Source organism: Genypterus blacodes, unplaced genomic scaffold (assembly GCF_046128005.1).
Source record: "Genypterus blacodes isolate CSIRO-AG114 ecotype Tasmania unplaced genomic scaffold, CSIRO-AGI_Gbla_v1 ptg000061l_1, whole genome shotgun sequence".
Classification (NCBI taxonomy): domain Eukaryota; kingdom Metazoa; phylum Chordata; class Actinopteri; order Ophidiiformes; family Ophidiidae; genus Genypterus; species Genypterus blacodes.
The window spans coordinates 678,892-687,078 of NW_027466873.1; positions in this window are offsets into that span (position 1 = coordinate 678,892).

Below are 8,187 nucleotides of genomic sequence, written 5' to 3' on the forward strand. Positions count from 1 at the left end.
TAACTAAAGCCACAGTTTATCCACGGCTTCTGTGTTAAAAGAAGCCGTGGATATTGGATTTATTCCTCACACTCCAGGATGAAAGCCAATGTCATTCTAGTGTCCTTGGTAACGTTTCTATCACATTAATGCTGAGTTTAACTTTATTTCTCTGCTGTCATTAATTAATTAATGAATTTATTATTTTTATGTCATTATACATTTTACCTGGACATGATCATTTAATTAAAGACTTCACAGAAACTGGGTCAGTGAGGAACATCTGTCACTGTGACTGTTTTGCAAAGTTAAAGTCTGTGCAAATATGAGAGCATAGATTTTTATATTTTGCACCAGGCTGTGGGAGGACCATTAATAATTGTAGTTAAAAGCCTGGAGAGGAGGACCTGTGACTGGAATGTCAATAGTCAATCCCGCTGACTGATAGGAAAAAGTGGGGGAAGCAAATGACTATGATACATTCATTTGGACTATTTCATACAGATCTTGAATGCATTTTGCAGTTATGCTTTTCTTGCAATAACCTCACAGTGACTAAATCATCATTTGGTTTATGTGGTTAGACAACTGAAATCACTTGGTTACGCCAATCCCAAAAAATGCGGTGTCAGTAAAGAGAGAAGGATTACAGAGCAGTCACAGTTATTGTTTATGCTTTGCCAATATAGGTAATCAGGCTGTTGTTCTGTGGGAAATGTATTAAGAATGGATTTTAGTCCTATAAACATTATCTGTAAATACTGTTTGCACCCTTTTGAGTTATCCTAATGTAGAAAGTAAGAGATAGAAAGGAAGGATCTCCACTCCACTTCATGTCAGCTTTTTGCTCATTATTTTCTTAATTGGTCAAATATTTGCAGTTAAACCAGCAACAACCGACGTGAACGCTGCAGAAAATAGCCCATAGTGATGTAAAACTGTAAGGGAATAAAGAAAGTAAACACTCTTCACGTTGGAAATGTCATTTGTGCATTCATGTGTGATAAAACTTTGAAAATGTTTTAGTTCAATTGATGCAATGGATGATTTACAAAAATGTCATGTAAGCATATTTACACTTGTTTATGTTTTACTCACATTTTTGCATTTAATTCAGTGTCGTGCAGCATGAATGAAAACATACTGAATGGATCAGTGCAGATGAACGCACGGATGCCTGAGCGCGCCATGTTGTTTGGAGAGATCAAAATAAAAACATCTTCTTAAAGCTCTGACTCTGGCTACTCAATGACAGCAGATCATCTGCTGCGTAAAAGAATGTCTGACTTTTCAAATGATTCTTTAAGCGTGTGGATGAGCGAGAGTGAAGGCACTTTCTAGGTCAAGGAAAGTGAATCCTCGGAAAGCTTTTATTTCCAGCAACACGATTTGCTTATCTGCAGTTGCCAAAGCCTTAATCACATTGTCACTCTTCAAGCCTGCACTATGTAAAGTCTTCCCTATTCATAAACAGCAAATTACCACAAAAATTATCATCCTGCATAGTCATAAACCCAGCCAGGCCATTAACCTTGTTGCTGTCGTTTAGAGATACACGCTTCTACACTATTCTGAGCGGCAGTGACTGCTGTCGGAAGAAAACAGTCCCAGCTCAGACGACTTTAAAGTGGCAGAAAAAAATGCAAATGATGTTTGGTGGCATAGCGGTTTGATCATCCGACTTTTTTCATCATCACTTCTGTGTGGGTTTTTCTTCACAGTTCTCTGTTTGCTTTGTTTCCACATAGAGTAAAATTAAATTAAACTTGTGAGAGACTGCCAGCTCTGTGTTGAACTCCCCCAATGCATGCTGGGATAGACTGCCTAGAAAAACACAAGGAAAGGTAATAAACAAATTGACGTATCTAAAGGTTTACTGCAATCACGCCACAGTGTTTGTTAAATACCATCGCAGTCATTTTTCATCACGATATCCGACTTCACTTGTCATTTATTATTGTTATGAAATGCCAACGTGTCTGTGGGATTTTTGTATTTGTTCACGCATCATCCGGCTTCAAATTGTGATCAGTTTCCTAATGCCTCACATATTTGCTTTGATTAATCGACGGTACACAAGAATTTAAGCAATTATCAGCATATCGGTGTTCTTTTTTGAGACACCTGGTGAAGTAATATGTGGCAAACCAACGAAGCACTATGATTGATGTAGACATGTGGATGTGTTCATTAAGGGCTTTGAGCTGGTCAGCTACTATCTCAGACAGGGCCTCATATCTGGGGTGGAGTTCCGCATACATTTATCGTAAATTTATGATAATATTCTAGGCCAGTGCTTCTCAATCCCGGTCCTGCAGCGCCGCATCGCTGTATATCTCCCATCTCTCCCATCTCTCCCTGCTCTATCCTCATTTCATTTGCTAAATCATGCACGCTCAGTCAATCAAGATCTAGGACGCACTAACTTTTGAACATTTGTGAACACACCTGATTTAGTAAGTCGTGCATGGGTAGAGCAAGGAGAGATGGGAAATAGGTAGTGCTGGATTGAGGCAGGAAAAGGATGGAAATAATACATTCTTATACGCATCCTGAGCTTAGCGACCTGATTTGTGGTGGTCCTACAGCTGAATGAGTTTCTTACTGACTCTCCTCCAAAGACAGGAATATAATAAGACATCTGCTTGTAAATACAGTTTGAGCAGCGTCACTCACATACATGTTTGAGTATTTGTCTACGTGAAGGATGGAACACCAGGTAGAAACATGAAACAAAATATGTCAATAATGCCACCATGACTTTTATTGGTGCTTCATCTTGTAAATGTGCAGACCAACACCAAATTCCAGTCTTTACATGGAAGGCATCATTTGTATGCAGTATAATACAAACCTCTAAATGAATTTATTGAGGATTTCAAAACTTGTTGTTGTGTAGCACCTCTATAATTACTGTGCAGTTTTTATTATTATCAGCTTCACATTCACAGTTCACTGCAATAAAACCAATTTTGGTGAAACTAATAATTTTCACTTTTTCCCATCTTAACTTTATCAGGGAGGTGATGATGCAATCTATGGACATTTTGCAATTTCTATTGGACTACATTTGATTGAAAATTGTTCATATTTTGCCCACTATTTATATGCATGTAGTGGAGGGAATACTGAAAAAAACATATTAATATAATCTAATCCAAGACTACCGTGTTCAACCTGTACAGAGTTCAACCACAGCTGAATATTATAAACGCCACACAGGCAGAGGTTGTAGCAGGGCTGTTGCATTGAGTTGTATGATAATCTAATAAACTGATGAGTGATTGTATGTTCACGCTGTGCAGTGTTTATATAAACAATACAAGTTATTTAATGAAGTGCAGCTAATTTGCTGTACTATAGTAAATTAGCAGTGAAGTATCTCCTCGGCCATTGTTGTCTGTCCACCTCTATGCATACTTGTCTTATAGATAGATAAAATGTCTTTAAAGGGTTATCTGTAACTTCACAAAATTGACCAAAAAACATATTTCTAATGCTGATTATGACAAAGACATGCCCTCAAGAAAACAAATATAATTCTTCTATTTTGAGCCGTTGGTTGGAAATTTCTGCAGTCCCAAAAAGGCTCCGGCTCAGTGTTCTTCCCAATGTTTTAGAGTTTAGTGGACAGCTTGTAACCTCCCGCTTATTGGATTCCCTGAGTGTCTCTGCCCTGCATTAGCTGAAATGACTTCTATTTTTCTGGAAACCCCCATCATAGTGTTTAAGAACCTCTGTCCACAAAATGCCAGTGTCTGTGACAGACACTGGCAGTTAAATTAGAAATACTCCATTCCTATTCTTGCTTGACCTCTCCCGGTAGTGATCCCATCAGGTATATTAGCCAAAGTCCTGGGAGAGAGTGTGTTCTTCAAAAGCAGTGAAGTCGGTAATGGCATTCTCTCCCCATGCACCAGGGGGCTGGTCCACGGCCAAACACTCTGACCTTCTCTTAAAGAGAATTTATAGCGAGGAAGATTTAGCGGAGTCTCTATCATTATTTGTGTGATATTGACATAAACACACAATGGTGCTTTGAGTGATGTTGGTGGTGTGTGTGTGTGTGTGGGAGGGGTCCAAAATCCTAAAACCTGGAACAACAGAAAAGGAAGTGGATGTGCCATAGAGTGAGAGAGTGAGGGAATATGAGAGATGGTGAAGCTTTAGGCATACACCAGGTCTGATGAGACCTGGGCAGCCTCCAGCTCAGAGGCCACAGCCAGCTGGCAAACAAAAGAATCCAGCATGTGAGGCTATTTATGAAATCTATACTATACAATATCCTCAGTGGCTCCTCTGTTTTCTTTTACATATTACACCAGACTCTCTCTAGCTGCCTGACCCACTCACTCACACAGACATGCACGCACGCACACACACACACACACACACACACACACACACACACACGCGCACACACACACACACACACGCACGCACGCACGCACGCACGCGCACACACACACACACACACACACACACACACACACACACACACACACACACACACACACTGTGAGGTGGCCTGAGCTAGACAAGAAAACGTAAACACAGAGGGCAAAAAAAGCAGCAAAAAAATTGTATTGTTGGCAGGCAGTGCAGAGTGCTCCAAAATAATTGGCCTTTTGGGTCCACAAGTGGCTGCTGCTGGTAGCCTGCTGGCGGTGATGATGATGATGATGATGATGATGGTGAAAGCCATGAAGGCGGAGCAGTGAAAAGTGCAGAGCAGAATCAGAAGGTAAAACTCACACATGTCCCAGAAAAAGCAAACCACAAACCCACAGATGAATGTAAACAAGGACAGGACAGGACAATTAAATTCAATTTCAATATGCTGCTGTTGTTGTCACGTCATAAAGAATTTCAATGTTCAGTATGACCTGTGTTTTACTGTGCACACGACAAATCAACTTGAAACTTGAAACTTGAATACCACCACCAAGACCACCCAGTCTAAGAAGCTGAATTATCATCATTGCAAACAATATGAGTCTATTTACTGCATCAGAGTGTTTGCAGACTGTAAGTGATGTCTTGCTCGTATTTCTATAAATATACCCTGAATGTGATAATGTCAGCCTCTAACACTACAACAGAGATGAATCATCTCCCTGACGTATAAGTAAAGACTGAATGTGATCACTTATAATTGGCTTATTGTCGGGGCACTTTAATGTAGTTAAACATTATATAAAGGTTTTCACAGAGTTGAAGGGAGGGAAGTGATAAGGCATGAAATGTTCTCATAAACATACAGTGACATGCAGCCTTCATTTGGTTTCAAGGGTTCACTCTTACTCCACTGTTCACTGTCGTCAAAATAATTGGTTACCCTCACTCCAGAGTGTTCCAAATCAAATTTTCCACCAGATGATTTTAATAGTGAGAAAGGGAAGAGGTTGCCTGATACCATCTATGCTATCAGCTTAGAATGAGCAATGTGAATACGGCGTCCATGCCATAAACCGACACCTGCAAACTTATTCCAACTGAACTTGCAAAGCCATATTGCATGAAGGTGTTCTTTGATCTGGAGCGCTTGTCTAACTCCTTATCAGACAATGGTGTGACAGGAGCGGAAAGCTCTGAGGTAATCTTTGTTATTCTGCTAGAAGTAGTGTTGCCCACAGAGAGAGGAATCCCAGACTGTTTAATCAGCCATATTAATCATACATTATTTATCACAATTAGAAGAGCTGCTTTGTGTGCAGCAGTAGCCTCAGACCTCGAAGGCAACAGCGTGAAAAGAGTGTGTGAATAGATTAAAATAAGCCATTGGCACCTCCAAAAGAATAAAATGTATCACTCAGAACCAAGTAAAAAGTCCTCTTTCTATCAACCCTATAATGTGAGTCCTGAGGCCAAATGGAAAGACGTGCAGGTAACTTGTATGTCGTCACACAGATGGTCAGAATACCTGCACGTTAGCCAAGTGCTCAATTCAGGGCACCAGATTTGAGTATTAAAGTTTTATCCAATAGATATAAATCAATTAAACAGGGAACCACAATAATTAATCAGGCGAAAAATCAGAAACTGTTCATTCTTGATTACATCATCAACATGTCCCTATGCTGAACATTTCTGGTATCAGTTGCTTGGTCTACTGGCATGTTTTGAGAGAAAGCACCTGCTTTACCAAACACCAAGAAAAGTGGGGAGTTTGCCATTAAAGGTATTTCTCCAGGCCATCCATCATCATGCCACTGCAGCGCTGAGGTATGCTTAGGTGAGCCTGATTATAGCCAAGGATGCCTCCCAACCCACTCCGAAAGAAATGAGAGGAGAGGGAGGCCTAAAGCCCCGGCTTCATCCATCTCCCTCCTGCTTTATTCATGTGCTATCTGGTTCACTGGGCTTTGCTTCCTGTTCCCTCTCCATTACTTGCATTCTACAGCAGGTGCTGCAGTGAACTGGGCATGTCTCATTATGTGTTCTACAAAACCTTTCCCTCACTGAAAATGATCATAAGCTGTATGTTCTGTTCTTCAGATACACACATAAGTAAGTATTGCACGTTTGAAATGAGAAATAAATCATAGTGTACATAAAATTAAGATGATAAAGAAGATGATGAAGTTAACTTTTGGCAATCCTTTGGAACAAATTCAATTGAAGCAATTGTAAACATAACAAGAAAAGGCAGTATTTAGGTCTCTAATAACTTCTAAAATGAGTGTACTGACGTTTCAGTTAATCTAGGCTCCACAGGGTTGAGGCCCTGAAGGCAAAACGCCACCTTTAGTCTTCAGTTTGGACTTTGGGACAGCCTGGGGGCTCTGTGCCTGAGGTCCTGAGGCAACAGAGCCCCTCAAAGAGCTTTCAAATACTAATCATGTGGCCCCAGAGTAGATATAAATATGGTTTAAAAAGAATCTGTCAAATTTCACTCATGGCCTCAATAAAAATATACAACAGCTATTCCACTCATGGCAGTATGTGATTTCTTTCCTACTTCACAGATCTACAGGCTATGCCAGACCAACAGACCCAACAGTTTCTTTATTTACATTTTTTTTTTATCCCAAGCGGGCCAGGACGGGGTTGTGTGAATGTGGGGGTTGTGTGACTGGGTAGGATATCTTCTCTTTGTTTTTCTCTCTCCCTCGTGTGTCCTCTGTGTTCTTTTCTTTTTTCTTCACCACAGCCTATGATGCGATCTGTAGCTGCCTACACTGCTGTTTGACATCATCCTGTAAAAACTGTACCTATCAGATCATCACATTAACATCACTGATGTCATCCTTGACTCTGCATGCACACTACTGTGCCACGCTCTCAATTACCACATTGCTGTTTCTGTTTCAATTTACTTTACATTGCCCATATTGCCATGTTGCCTCAGTTTCCTTTCTCTCTCTCCCTTTGGCTCTCTGCTGCTCTTCATAAAAAGTTAAACAACAATAATAATAGTAATAACCTTCTTTCTATTCTCTGTCTCTCTCCCCCCTTTCTATGTAAAAAACGATCTCCAAAATGTCCCATAACTGTATGCACACTGTCTTGTCAAATGCTCACTTCAATAAAAATATGCAACAAAAAATGTCACTCACGGCAGTATCTGCTTTTTGTTCTTGTACCAATTAGAATTTTAGATGCTGCATTTTCAACAAGCTGGAGATGTGAAAGTGATGCGTGATCTGATGCCAAAATAGAGCTACAGTTGCGTAACGTACTGTATGTGTTAAGAGGAAAACATGAAATAATCTCATCAATCAAGTGATTTTTTTTGACAGTGTGTCTAGTAAGTACTGATGCAATTATAGAGTCAAGACAGCAGTGAGAATTTTTTATTTAGCTACGACTTCTTATGATATTGTGTGTTTCAGCTGTATAAATGTCTTTGTATAATCAGTGTAGTAGCAAGGAACTACAATGCTTACAGATAATACAAGGGACTTATACAATAACATGAACAGTAATACAATGTAATACAAGCCAATAAAGGAACACCATAGACTGCAGCCTCAACATCGCTATTAAGTTTAATCAACATCCCTCTGACAAAGTCGCAGCAAAAACAGAGCATTTATAAGCTTCACAAAGGTCGCATTTATTGTAGAGGTGTTATATTGGAATTCATTATGCTATACGTCCTCTCAGCTGTGTGGCCGTGTGGGCGCAAGTTAAGGAAAACGGGTGGAAAACCTTGAGGAACACCGCAACAGCGTGCCGTGTTTGAAATGCCATAATTTCAATATG